The sequence below is a fragment of the Coccinella septempunctata genome, chromosome 9 (assembly GCF_907165205.1).
Source record: "Coccinella septempunctata chromosome 9, icCocSept1.1, whole genome shotgun sequence".
NCBI classification, from domain to species: domain Eukaryota; kingdom Metazoa; phylum Arthropoda; class Insecta; order Coleoptera; family Coccinellidae; genus Coccinella; species Coccinella septempunctata.
In genome coordinates, this window is record NC_058197.1 from 18,351,368 (window position 1) to 18,366,139 (window position 14,772).

At 42.8% G+C, this 14,772-nt stretch overlaps 1 protein-coding gene across 1 annotated transcript in view; it reads left to right on the top strand.

Annotated features, from left to right (window-relative positions):
* The first annotated feature begins 1,986 nt into the window (after positions 1–1,986).
* LOC123319848 (ephrin type-A receptor 7) overlaps positions 1,987–14,772 on the top strand; it is a 152,280-nt gene continuing 139,494 nt past the window's right edge. The window contains exon 1 of the mRNA XM_044906828.1: positions 1,987–2,312. The gene's annotated coding sequence lies outside the window, so the exon portion shown is untranslated. The remainder of the gene's footprint in view (positions 2,313–14,772) is intronic.

Below are 14,772 nucleotides of genomic sequence, written 5' to 3' on the forward strand. Positions count from 1 at the left end.
CAAGTTTCTTCGAATATCTTGCATAGTTTAACAATTATTCTCTTGGATACTTGGAATATTATGGATTTTAGAAAAACGTTGAGACATAGAGCAGACTTGGATCATGGTGAATACTTGGCACGTATGTAGTATATGCTTTGAAAAGCTTGTATACTTCATCAACGGGGATACTAATTGGATACTTGAGATACAGTGAATACTTGGGGAATGGATTTTGGGGATCGGCACGCCCAAGTTTCTCCGAATATCTTGCATAGTTCTCATGAATACTTGGTATTTTATGGATTTTAGAAAAGCGTTGAGACATAGAGCAGACTAGGATCGTGGTGAATACTTGGCAAGTATCATATTGAGTAGCTACTCAGCAATTGGGATACTAGTTGGATACTCGAGAAACAATGAATACTTGGGGAATGGATTTCTGGTGACGGAAACACTTGGGAAATCTCGGGTGGACAGGATATTTTTTGAACCGTATCCAGAAGATATTTTGAGGGATATCCTATAATTTTTTTGCGTTCCGTGGAATTGATGAAGCTGTGTGCCCGGAGTTCTAGCCCCGTGTGAACCTGCCTTCCACGATACGTCTTCTCTCCAAACGGGCCCGACAGAGAGGAGAACATCCCTCCAACCAAACTGTCTCTGCCGGCTTTTTATATATGCGAAGCGACGTCTTGCAAGCAGGTGTAGTCGCGTAAGTTGATCGGCCCGTATTATGTTCCGGTATTCGGTAATTAAAATCAGTCGAGGGGGCAATTCACATGGGGTTGGTCTTTATTGTACGAAATAGGCAGGTAATAAGGAACCGGTATTTGTTTGGTAGACGTACGCTGATCGTGGGTCCCATTCGGTCGGCTCACAAAAAGGAAACTGATCTGATGGAGCTAATAATGAACCAGTTAAACGACGAATTGCAGACATGGAGATAGGAATCGGGGTAGAAGGGGGTGCGGGAGTTAGAAATGGCACAATCTATCGAAGAGTAGTGGATGCAACACAAGTTATACAATATATACCATACTTTTTAAGACCCGAAGCAACTTTATATGTTGTGGAGACGCATATGTTTAGGTTTAGGTTTAAATGAACAAGAAGTTCCTATAAACGTCTCTGGGTTTCGCGAAGTATATGTAGTTAGTAGGGCTTATGCTGCATATATATTCATATCGACTTTTCTGGACATTCTTGGCACATGTATATACCTATACAATAGTTTTCACTTTCGTCGAAAAGGTGGCAGCACTTAAGGAACGTCTTTTTTCACCAGGATACGAATTGTAGCCAATGGCTAGACTTTTTGAGGAATTTTTTCATGTGGAAATTCATGGAAGAGATCATTTCACCTCGGAAAGTCAATGACATGAATGAATATTTGTTCTTTATGGAAAAAAGTTCTTTATTTTTTTTTCCGTTTGACGAATTAGAAAATTTCTGACTTTCCGAGATGATGAACTGATTGAATTGAATTAAAATGGAAACCCCACATAAATTAGTGGTTTGTGAAGTAAGATATTCATTTCCTCTTTTTGAACTGACCACTAAAACGTTGTAGAGCCCTCTTAACACAGTTTAAGTGAACTTTAGGCTGTTTATAAATTGTAATTTGTTCAGTTATTTTAACTTTATATTGTGTGAATTCGAATAACGTTTAGACGGTCCTGAAATAATTCTAAACATTGACCATTCTATCTGAAACTGATTGTGCCCTAGTTGCGTCATCGGTTTAAATATTCCCGGGGATGAAAATTGAATATCCAGCTTTGGGCTTCATCGAGTCGTCTTATTTGAAACTCTCCCAAATCTTAATTCGATTGCATCGCAATCATGCCATATCAAACCGATCGGCTCTCGAAGGATATCCCTCTTCTTCTTCTTCTTGTTGTTGGCGCTCATGCGCCCCGTCTTTCAGCCCCGATTTCCGCTTACAGAACCCCCAATGCGCGATCAAGAGATGCTGTACTTCAGCTCAGTCGACTTGCAGTTGACATTTCGTTGTACACTACCTTCGGATTCCAAAGGAATGCAGTCGAATTGATCGATTAGTTTGGATATCCTTTACGGTGACCGGCTCAGAGCCACCGAATTAAATCGAAAAACGTCGCGTTCAGTGACGAAACCAGTGAACTAGTGCTGTGGATCGATTGTTCTATGCCCCAAAGTGTCAAAACATAACAGTGCGCCAGTTTTAACGCGATAAATCCGATAAATTCACTAGCGGGGGCCTGAAAAAACATTTTTTGTGGTTGTTTTAAGTGATCCCCAGATGGTTTTCATTCAAAAACGGATTAAAGGCTATGTTCGCAACCACACAGGTACGTTTTTTAAACTCCGTGTCGCTCCCGCCCTCTGTGTTCTACCCGATCGATTTTTTTCTATGAAAAGGCTACGTTCCCTCGCGTAGTTTTCGGAAGAGGATGTCCGAAACGAACCTGTATCGGCATTTTCGATCTTATTTTGAATTCCTCCGCGCGATACGAATTCAAAATGGCCGACAGCAATGCTTCACGTCTACCTATACCTCTCTCTGTGTGTATACACATAAAAACCGAAGGTGTGCTCTGGTTCGGCTGAATTCCTGTTTTCCAACGGGCTGACAGTCGTGGTTTCGTTCTGTCCCGACCTCTTCATGGACGGATTCTTCTTAACGCTGGTTAATTAATTACAACGTTGTGGAATTTTCACATATTTCAGCCGTAATGTTCCACGGTGGAATTAATGAAGTACATTCTTGGATTGTTGGGCACAAATGGGTGTATAATTTATTGTGCCTTTCGTGATATAGCTGTTATTAGTTGAGTGGGCATTGTTTACTTTTTTCTGACTCGGGTAAAGACAGGTATTCCGTGGAATGTTCTGATATAATTCTATGCGATTAAGATAATCTGTATTTAATGAGGAGGATGAGATTCGTGATGTCATCATTCTTCTAGTTATTCTAGTTGCTGCAGAGAATGTCGTGAAATTTTTATTGGTCGGAAATTCCGATATTTTCAGACATATCGGTTCTACCTGGATTTTTCGAGGTTTATACAAATTTCTAGGAAATATTTAAGAAAAACTGGGAATGCTTGATGAACATGGGAAATATTAGAAAAATTTCGGAAACAATCAGACTTTTTTCAGAAATCTGGAGAATATTTGAGGTTGGACCCGTTTGTACCAAACGCACTTAGTGTTAAGTGTCCCTTAAAATGAACCCTTAACTTATATTACGTGGCCCTTGTTAGTACGAATACGGTGAATGATTGCCAAGCAAGTGGTGGTAATTTAAGAAGGGCACTCAACTTTTCAACAGAAGAAGAGTTTGTTCTTAACTATAGTATGATTTGAGACACCAAATTGAAAATTGAAAAAGACTGATGGCATAACAATAAAGGCAAAAGAAAAGGCTTGGTGTTCAGTAATGAATTCATTCAATTTTCGAAATCCATCAAAAAATGGGAAAGTTCTGCAGCCAGTTCAACAAATTATTTCAGGTAAGAATCCCGCCCTTAAATACCTAAGTGGTCATTACAGGAGCGCTTAAATTTAAGGCTAGCTTTAGCCATTTAAATGTCACTTAACAGTTGGAGCAACGTAATTTGAGTAAGGGTTCATTTTAAGGGACACTTAACAGTAACGTCCAGTTTCATATCAAATTTGAAGTCACTTTAAGCTTAAAACTTTCTTTAGTGTCATTTTTAGTAGGGTTAAAGGAAGCTTTAAAATTGAAGGGACTTTAGGTTTGGTTATGAAACCAGCCGTAAGTGCGTTTTGACATGTATAACTATAGAATAATAGTCCTTTTCTATCCACCCCTTTCTGTGTTCGGTGCTAACCTCACTAATGTCAAAAATCTGGAATTTTTTAACCTAAAATGTAGATGTTTTGAATTTCGTTGGTGAGGAGCCTCATCAAACTGTCGTTTTGCAAAATAGTATAGGACACTTTAGGATTCCCAGAACATCCAGGTAGATTGAGGAGAACATAAACAGTCGTTCATAAGAAACCTAGAGAATACCTATTCAAATTTCGTGTTTATCCGAATGTGGAAGTTTAGGCTTCCAATCTCGACCTTTCGATTTCATCGATAGACTGACAGCTGTCTTTCAAAACAACCGGACATCCCCCTCGAGTAGAATCCAAGCACCGTGTCAATAATTTGAGATGGGACTCCATAGATATCAGACAGCACGCACAAATATAAATATTTGTCGAAACCCATAAGTGGTGATAGGTTTAGATAGGTCAGTTTGGCGTCCCACTGAATTATTCAACCAAGGGTTCACTTCGAGGTTTACTTGGCGTTCGATGCATGTTATGTCAGTCGGATGGATCGGGAATTGATTCAAGATGCACAGTTTGTTCGATGAATAAACATATGAAATTTGGTCCAGTGTCCAGATTCGCAAGTCTTCAAAACAAGGAATGGATGATTTATTGGTGAAGATATCATAAATCGCATACTGGGAAGTTTACACGTTCGAAATTTGTCCGAGGGATACATATTTATAGTTAGAGGTGAACGGTGATCCATTCCGTCTTGTAACACGATACTTTCAACGCGTTCCGAGTGGAGATTCTTCGTTTTAAACTCATAATCCCCGTTCCATCAAGTGTTAACCATCCATCTTTCCCGTTCCCCGGCATTTAAGCACATGTCAATCTCAGTCGCGGTCGTATGTTTCAAAATATCGTAAACCGAACATCTGATCCTCTTTTCCTGTCTATTTGTAGCTTAGATTCATGCGGGTTCTTCAGTCAATTAGATATAATTCCTTGTCTAGACGCCTCTTTTACACTGCACATGTTGATCGATAGATTATGGTCATTCGCAGGTAAGGTGAGTTGGAATATCATTTTTTGTTCATTCATTCATTAATTCATTGCTGTATTCCGTTTCCGAGAATAAATCTACGAAAAGACTCAATAACCAGACTATCGGTGCGATCAAACTTATAATTTTTAAGGGCTACTTGCGACTGTGTGTCCTCCTGTGAGTTAAGAGACCCAACAGTGACCTACAGATCCTTCCACACTCTGGGCATGGATAGTCACCAACCAGATCTGGCCGCCGCTGTATTCTTCTCGAGTCTCCATTATAACTGTGGACCAGAGACCTCCACTGTGCTCTGCCTAACGCTAGTTGTTCCCTGTTATGATTGGCATTCACTGATTTTAGGGATTGATGCAGTATATCCTTAAACCGCTTATATTGGCCTCCTGGTTTCCGAGCTCCCTCAGTGAATTCGCCATACAGAGCTATTTTGGGAGTCTTGTGTCTTGCATCCTCAGAATGTGGCCGCTCCATCTGAGTCGGGCCCTCGTTACTTGTGTCTCCATTGTTATACAACTAGCGCACTGCAAGAGTTCTGCATTTGAAACTTTGTGGAATCATCTGATGTGCATTTTTCTGTTTTAGATGACGTTGTTGCGTTTATTCAAGCTGTTTAATGTGTCGCCTGTAGGGCTTCCAGCTTTCGCTTCCGTAAAGAAGCGTTGGGAGGACCACTGCTTTGTAAACAGCTGTCTTGGTCTTCAGATTGAGGTCTTGATTTTGAAACACTCTGTCCTTTAGCTTCCAGAATGTACGTGATGCAGGATAGTTACGGTTGTGTATTTTCGTGTCCAGGTTAACCCTAGTATTCATGAAGCTTTCCAAGTATTTGAACTGCTCGACCAGTTCTAGAGTTTCATCCTCCAGGCTGATATATCTTTGAAGGTTTTCTGGCTTGCTGCGGATATGCTTGTTTTTTCCACCCTTGGTACAAGAGACGCCGCAGCATCCTATGAATTTATCGCTACAGCCCAAATCCCCATCAACGTTCCCATATCCCCCAATAAGGAAGAGTTCAATTTACGAGAAACGACCCGGTGACTTATGAACCCCCCAGCGTCCCGAACGCCGCGGCCGAATTTCGGATTCCTGGCACACGCCCGGGCGGTTTTTCGGATCTTATATATATCGATTACGACGCCCGTTCATTGTCTGCCTTTTCCGGACCGTTTTTATTGCGGAGTTCTGATTGCCGAAGCCGCGTCGCGGTACGCATACAGAGAGCGCCCGAAACGGGGGATCTGCCCTGAAAAACTCGCGTTACTCGGGCGTGTTTAGGGCCGACAAACGGTCCGGACGCCGATTGCATCCGCGTTACGATCGTCGGAATATTTTATCCGGTCCGGGTCTGCGAATTTCAATTACGTCTTCCCCCGCCGACGTATAGTTGTGTTTTGCTGACTGTTTAGACGCTGTTTAGGGTGGTTCGGAAGCCTATGAATCCCTAAAATACTCCGGGTGACATTGAACGCAGAAAAGGCAGAAATAATGGCTTCGTTTTGCGGAGAAAGCTAGCCAAAATGGATTTGTTCAGTCTTTTCAGGTTTTTTCCATTGAAACCCAGGGAAAACCACATATGCAGACGACTGCGCATTTATCTCTAGCAGCCCAGAGGATCTACAGATAATGCTGGACATCTATAAACATATTTAGGCCTTAGACTCAATATTGACACAACCAAAATCCTGGTAAGTCCGCCAGAAAGCCTTCAAACAGTTATCAGCCTGGTGGTTCAAACTCAAGAATAAGTCGAGCAGTTCAAATACTTGGGAAGCTTCATAAATACTAGGACTAACCTGGACACGGAATACACAACCGTATCAATTCGGCATCACGGGCATTCTGGAAGCTAGAGGACAGAGTGTTTCAAAGTCACGACCTCAATCTGAAGACCAAGGCAGCTGTTTACAAAGCAGTGGTCCTCCAACTCTTCTTTACGGAAGCGAAAGCTGGACGCCCTACAGGCGACACATTAAACAGCTTGAACAAACGCAACAACGTCATCTAAGACAGATAATGCACATCAGATGGTTCCACAAAGTTTCAAATGCTGAAGTCTTGCAACGTGCGAGTTGTACAACAATTGAGACTCAAGTAACGAAGGCCCGACTCAGATGGAGCGGCCACATTCTGAGGAAGCAAGACACAAGATTTCCCAAAATAGCTCTGTATGGCGAATTCACAGAGGGAGCTCGGAAACCAGGAGGCTAGTATAAGTGGTTCAAGGATATACTGCATCAATCCCTAAAATCAGTTGATGCCCACCATAACTGGAAACAAGTAGCGTAGGACAGACCACAGTGGAGGTCTTTGGTCCACAGTTATAATGAAGACTCGAGAAGAATACATCAGCGGCCAGATCTGGTTGGTGACTATCTATGCCCGGAGTGTGGAAGGATCTGTAGGTCACGGTTGGTTTCTTCAGTCACAGGAGGGCACACAGTCACAAGTAGCCCTAAGAAATTATAAGTTTGAATGTGCAGTGGAATCTTTTCCAAATTTCTCAATAGATCCGCCCCTGAGAAGGACCAAACGTTGTCGTTTTTACATGGTCGTTCTTGCCCTATTCGCTGGCTTATTTGTCGATTTCACAATCCGAATTCTCAATTCCGCGTCACAATGCCGGTCGTGTTTGGCTGAATCCGGTACAACTGTCACAATGGCCGGGAGAAATGGAATCCGACGGATCTCTTAGGTTAGGTAAAGAAGGAGGGCGAGACTACAATGCCGGGATGAAGATTAAATTCTTCTTCTACCCAATCTGTCGCCGGGGATCCTCGCAGAGAAATCCTCACCTTTTGTTGTCGAAAAAACGTTTTCGTACACGGCGATTGACGCAGCGACAACGACGTGAGGTCGTGAAAGTTGACGTAATCTGGGGACGAACGAGCTGTCATGTTTTTTGACGGCGGATTATCTAATTACCGAGGCTTCCGGACGTAACCCGAGGAATATACTAATCCCAGACGTTGGGAAAAAGGAGAATGTCCGTCCCAATCGGCTCTTATCCATCCACGACGATTCAACAGCTGTTTTTTCTTCGTTCGAACTTATCCGATTTATTATTGCGTCATTTCACAATGGAGAAACTTGAATCACTCATCAAAAACGGCTCTAAATAGCGACGATTTTATATAATGGACAGGAATCTGCAGGTTTCACGCGCGGCCTACATAGCACATCCGTCTACCCACCGATAGATGGCGCATCCGCTCTATGGAAGTTATAAGGGCCCCAACCATCAAAGTCTTAACATTTCTCTCGTCGAATGTCAGTGTACGATCAAGAAACTGCCAAATCTCATCAATAATGCCGAGTTAGGTCAAGATCCGAAAGCATCGACTTGAGTTTTCCAATTAAACGAGGATCGCAGTATTAACGACAGAGGCGTAAACTATGCGGGGCGTTTTTGGAGTAGTTCTTAGAGTCGTAATCGTCTCAGATACGAACTAGACATTTCTCAATACTGTATAACGACGCGATCATAATCAAATTCGAGAAAGTACATCACTTTACGACGACCCAGTCGATAAATGCATCCTGGATGGCTTCGAAACGTTTGACCGTGCTCGTTAACCGTCTCCCCTCGTTAAGTTTCGGATGTAACAGCTACTTTTCCTAGGAATTTCGTAAACTTCCCGCTTTACCGGCTCATTAAAATCAATAAACGGCACGGACTGACCCGAGACACAATCATTAAACGGCTCCATAAAGCGGAAAACGAACGAAATCCATCAGTGTGAACGGCGCGTAAGTCGAACATATTTCAGGGTATCATTAACGCGCCAGTTAACGGCCGTTTTAGGATTTGCGTTAATACCTCCCATATTTCGGATCGACGTAAAGTGAAAAACTAACGCGGCTGGGCGGTTTCGTTTCGCGGCTAAAGCGGGGCTTCCACGCAAGCAGTTCTCGTACTCCAAAATGCGGGAGAAGGGGATATCGCAAAATATAGGAACGAATTTACGCGAAAACCTAATCTGAGAAATTCTCTACACTGTAGTGAAATTTCCATCAAAATCGGGCATCTGATGCCGAAGTTTCGTTAAGACAAACATACAAACAAACAAACAACTAAATAAACACAGGGAAATTCACATTTATAATATTAGTAAGGATGAGGATAGTTCCCACTATAACAAAGCGCCAAAACCTCGGCCAAAACGTAAACAGAGTTGATAAGTCCATTGGTTTTAAATTCCACTTATTGATAACTGGTAGCCAAGCGTTTTTTCGCTTATCCCTCGAAATTATCTTCCCTTCTGAGATGGAAACGAAACCTACTGTCCCTAGTCGTCGTCTGTATCGACCCGAACAGTCGAACGTCATTTTGCCGACGTTCCAACTATAATTCAGACGGTATCCGAACCGTCCCTAAGCCAGGCTTAACCGGCAGACAGACGGTTCGGTGTCGCACAGCCCTTACTCCCACTGTCTAAACTGCAAATTACGCGTACGGGACGTCGGAATCCAATTGAAACGATTTGTATCGCCGGCTTTGGGTTACTTTACCTACCTATCGGTTTTTTCAAGGCGCGTATACGTCAATGTTCGAAGCGGGCTTAAATCGGCGGGACTATGGGGATGTTTACGACGGGATGAGTCTTGCTTACGCTGCGGAAATCGTTTATTGCCTTAGGGATCGCTGGAGGAAAAAGGAAGGTTGTAGTTATATCGAATTGAAGCTGAGCAACCTATTATAGATTGTTTAACCGGAAACTATCCTGTGAAGAAGTGATTCCGATCTTGTGCGTTCGCATATGGCTCTTGCTCTTGCAACCCCATGAGTATATGCAGCACTTCCACTAGTACGAAAGTGATTCCACACTCTCCTAACTACACTTCGAGAAACCTGGAGGTGGTAAGCAGATTCTTGTTGAGTTAAACCTTCGTTTAACCAAGACACCTAATGTCTTTTCGAATAGGAGATTGAGTGTCATGAGGATGGTTATTTTGTGTGTGTTGGGAAGCCAACACCAATGTCCATTTTCTGAAGGGTTGGAAGTTAAGAGTTCGATAAAAGGTTGAAGGTTAACGAAAAGTTAACCACTCTCCGTCCGGTCCTTCGTCAAACGCAACGACCTCCATTCCGATAAATATGAACCGTAATAGACCGGTTACGAGGGACCTTTTTCCATGGACATAAATCGCGTAAAGCGTTTCTGTTTCATCGACGCGATCTAGATTAAATGTTTTTCCACGCTCTCCGTACTCAGGATGTTTACATAAAAGCTCGGTATAGAGTCGCGTAATGGCGATATGACACGTAAATGGATCGGGGCGACACGGATGACATAATATGGGGATTTTGTCGAGCGGTTTCTTTTTGGCAATAGGTGAAGTGGTCGATATGGCTCCTGGTCGGCTAGAAAGATCTCCACAGATTATAAAGCACAAACTGTCGGTTTTTCCTAGATGTGGTTTCAAGAACCACCCTATACATGCCCTACAGCGAAACGAGTGGGGAAAACTGACAACTTGACGGAGGTTCCCCTTTCCGGGAGTTGAAAACGTCCATTCCGATCTTTGTTGCTGCGGCGGCTAAATCTGGGCGATTCTTTTCCTCTTCCTGCGTCTCCGGCTTAAACTGGATCACTGGTCCCGTGGATCCAAAGAAGGCGAACTATGGAACTATCGCGGGGAGTTTATGTCGAGATCAAATATTATCCGCCCGGTTGAGTCGGGCGGATTTGGACTACGGAAACGGGCGTATTTCGCGGGGACAGTGATAAATGGCGGATTATACCGTTTATTGTCGCAAAGCTACCGAGTTTTTTTTCTTTTCGTGCGGATTCGGCGATTCGGGAGGGATGGTATAGTTGTGTCTGATCTCTGTACGTTTAAGGGGTGGCTTTGTTTCGATGCGATAGGATCTGGAGGAATCTAAAACATTTATTTTTTTTTGAGAAAATGGCTTCACTGGAAGATTTCGGTCGTCGAGAATGTTTTTTTTTTCAATTCATTGCTGTATCCCGTTACCGAGAATAAATCTACAAAAAGACTCAATAACAGAACTATCTGTGAGATCAAACTTATAATTTCTTAGGGCTACTTGCGACTGTGTGCCCTCCTGTGACTGAAGAGACCCAACCGTGACCTACAGATCCTTCCACACTCTAGGCATGGATAGTCACCGACCAGATCTGGCCACCGCTGCATCCTTCTCAAGTCTTCATTATAACAGTGGATGAAAGACCTCCACTGTGATCTGTCTAACGCTAGTTGTTCCCAGTTATGATTGCCATTAACTGATTTTAGGGATTGATGCAGTATATCCTTGAAACGCTTATACTGGCCTCCTGGTTTCCGAGCTCCCTCTGTGAATTCGCCATACAGAGCTATTTTGGGGAGTCTTGTGTCTTGCATCCTCAGAATGTGGCCGCTCCATCTGAGTCCTGCCCTCGTTACTTGAGTCTCAATTGTTATACAACTCGCACGCTGCCAGACTTCTGCATTTAAAACTTTGTGGAACCATCTGATGTGCATTATTTGTCTTAGATGACGTTGTTGCGTTTGTTCAAGCTGTTTAATGTGTCGTCTGTAGGGCGTCCAGCTTTCGCTCCCGTAAAGAAGCGTTGGGAGGACCACTGCTTTGTAAAAAGCTGTCTTGGTCTTCAGATTGAGGTCGTGATTTTGAAACACTCCGTCCTTTAGCTTCTAGAATACCCGTGATGCCGCATTGATAAGGTTGTGTATTTCCGTGTCCAGGTTAGCTCTAGTATTTATTAAACTTCCAAAGTATTTGAACTGCACGACCTGTACTAGAGTTTCATCCTCCAGGCTGATATCTGTTTGAAGGCTTTCTGGCGGACTTACCATGACTTTGGGTTTGTCGATTTTGTGTCTAAGGCTTAAAGCTTCGTATATATGCTCATAGATGTTCAACATCATCTGTAGATCCTCTTAGCTATGGCAGAAATATTGAACAGTAAAGGCGCTAACTCGCAGCCTTGTTTTACTCCAGAGTTGGTTAAGAAATGGTCGGTTGTAGAGCCATTATGCTGTGTTCTAGCGGTGTTGTGGGTATGGAGGCCTTTACACACTGCCAAGACTTTTTCGGGTACTCCAAGGCGTCCCATGATTTTCCAAAGTGCTCTCCTATTTACTGAGTCGAAAGCCAAATTTGAATCGATATAGGCGAGGATATAGACCTATTCAATTAAGTTTCCTCTGGCCTCCTATGTTAGCTTGACAAAGAGCACCTTTTTCTCAAGGAAATGAAACAAATTCATCAAATAAAAACAAATACGAACATGAATTTTAAGTAAACATTAAACTTCTTTCGGAATAAAATGGTTTTATCTTCACCTCTTTGCTATAGGGAAACGCGTGTAGTAGAAATCGCGTAATTTGGTCCAATATTAGTCCAACTACCCATTCCAGTCCGAGAACTCCCAACTTTGCAACAACTATACTCGGTAATTAATTACGCAGTACCTATATATCCTTTACGCAACACCTATCGCCTACCGACACCGACCACCTGGACGGTCGCAAAAGGATCCCATGTAATTATAACTAGCCACAGTCTAGTTGATATTCAGAGGCGAATTTCATAAATCAACATCTTCGTAATTAGCAGCAAGTGAGTTGTAAAGGAAACAGTCCGACGACTAGGATCGGGAGCAGTTTACACGGTACGTTTAAGTGGCGTTCGACTGATTTTTTCCGCGTAATATGACAGATCGAGATATGAAAAGCGTAAAGACTTCAGCACACGTGACTGCGTGTCATTAAGCGACTTCCCACCACAGTTTATCGTTATTTGGAAATCGCTTGATTTACGTACAAAGTGTTTCGAAGTAATGGCACAAGGTTGCTAAGGTTTGACTTGGTCTTAAAGTATTTATGACATTTGTGCCGAAGAAGCTGCGTTGAAGGGTAAATGCTTGTTTTCCTTCAGAATTTTCAACTGCCCATGATTGGAGATATCGTAGAACGAAAGTGTGGTGACGAAAGCAATTGGACATGACTCAGAAAAAAGATATCTGCATTTTGAAACAATGATATTCATAGATCTGACCCTCAACGTGCTCTAGGCACCTAAAGAGATGCTCCAAAACCATCGGAGAATGACTTAACCCTTCAGGTAGAAATAGGGTTGTCTGGCGCAGGTCTATGAACCTATTGGACAGGTATAACAAGCTAGAATCACCAGAGAATGAAGTATCAATTTGGCAAGTTACCATTTGTAACATTGAGTTTATTTCATTATGGTAGGTATATCTCCTGGCTTTCAGAACCTTCCTAATTTGAAGAATATATCTGCTCATATTGATCATAAGGGATGGCAGAACATTTCCAGATTCAAGAAAGCAATAAGCTTGTGAGGCCAGTCCCTTCGGCGTTGGTGTAGCGTGATCGAAATTAATAACGTGTCAGTTTCCGCCATCATCAGTCTATTTTCGCACACCTTCCTTCTCCCCCGTCCTTTTTTCCGCAATAAAGGGATACGACAGTGTCCTCGCAAAAACTCCCTTCCCCAAGAACTGCTCCAGACGGCAATATATACGGGGGTTTAAGCCTCCTACCTTCATAACGTTGTTTTATTGCTGTATATATGTCGGACGGTTGGGGATGTTTGTTTTTTCCAGCATGAAAAATGTCATGCATTGTTAATCTTGGTAAAGAGACGCTGCCGGTTGATTTGTTGGCACTAAAACTCGATTGGTCCACGGAAGTTTCTAGTCAAACGGAGCTCCCCAGCATCTTTAAGTTTTCGTCGTACATATATTGGAAAATATCCGATAGGACTTCAGTGTCGGCTCTTGGATCGATCGAACCTTCATTCCCCTTCACCGAATTAAGTCTTGATAAAAATTGTACGCGGGTCCATTAACTTCCCAGGTCATTAATCTAACCCCTTGATGAAAAACAGCATCTCCATTATTGCTCGCATAACTTTGACGCCGACTCGGCCATTATTCCCGGGGATGAGTCATAAAACTTCCAGATCTTCAGATATTCCGATTATCCGATGAAAAGTCACCCTCTTTTCCCTCTCACCTCACTCTCTTTCAGTCTACACGTTGGCCGATACTCATTCAGGTAAGATGGAGGTTACAAAATTGCTCAGCTCGTATTTATATCTCTATATGGTCAAGAAATTTCGATGGAAATATACAGGCTCAGGATTCTTTCTGTTTATTTGATTAAAAAGCTGCTTCAGCGAGTCAAAAATGGCCTTTTGGTTGAAATCTGGAAGGAATGATAGCCAGGCTGAGCTCAGAGCTCTACGGAGCATGGAACACTGATCCAAGCAGATCTGGAAGGCTTAAAAAACATCGCAATCCTTGCATGTATCAATAGATTAACACTTGAGTGGGTGGCAGGACACAGGAGCCTTCTGGGAAAGGAAAGGACAGGTAACCTTGCTGAGCAAGACTCTGGATATCCACAGAATGGTTGTTGGGATAGACAAAACCGAGACCAAAACCATATTAACCATAGCCTTCATACCAACAACACCGCTAGAATACAGCATAATGGCTCCACAACCGACCATTTCTCAACCAACTCCGGAATAAAACAGGGCTGCGTATTAGCGCCTTTACTGTTCAATGTTTTCACCATAGCTGTATCGATAATTGCAGACATGAGTATACCCGTAAGAGGTGTTGGATTAAGATTCAGATTTGATGGAGGCCTGTTTAACCTGAAGCGCCTCAGAGCAAAAACCCGTACCAAGTTCATCACGGAACTTCAATATGCAGACGACTGTTCACTCATCGCTAGCAGCTCAGAGGATCTACAGATAATGATGGACACCTATAAACATATATACGAAGCTTTAGGCCTTAGACTCAATATCGACAAGACCAAAATCCTGGTAAGTCCGCCAGAAAGCCTTCAAACAGATATCAGACTGGAGGATGAAACTCCAGAACATGCGAGCAATTCAAATACTTGGGAAGCTTCATAAATACTAGGGCTAGCCTGGACACGGAAATACACAA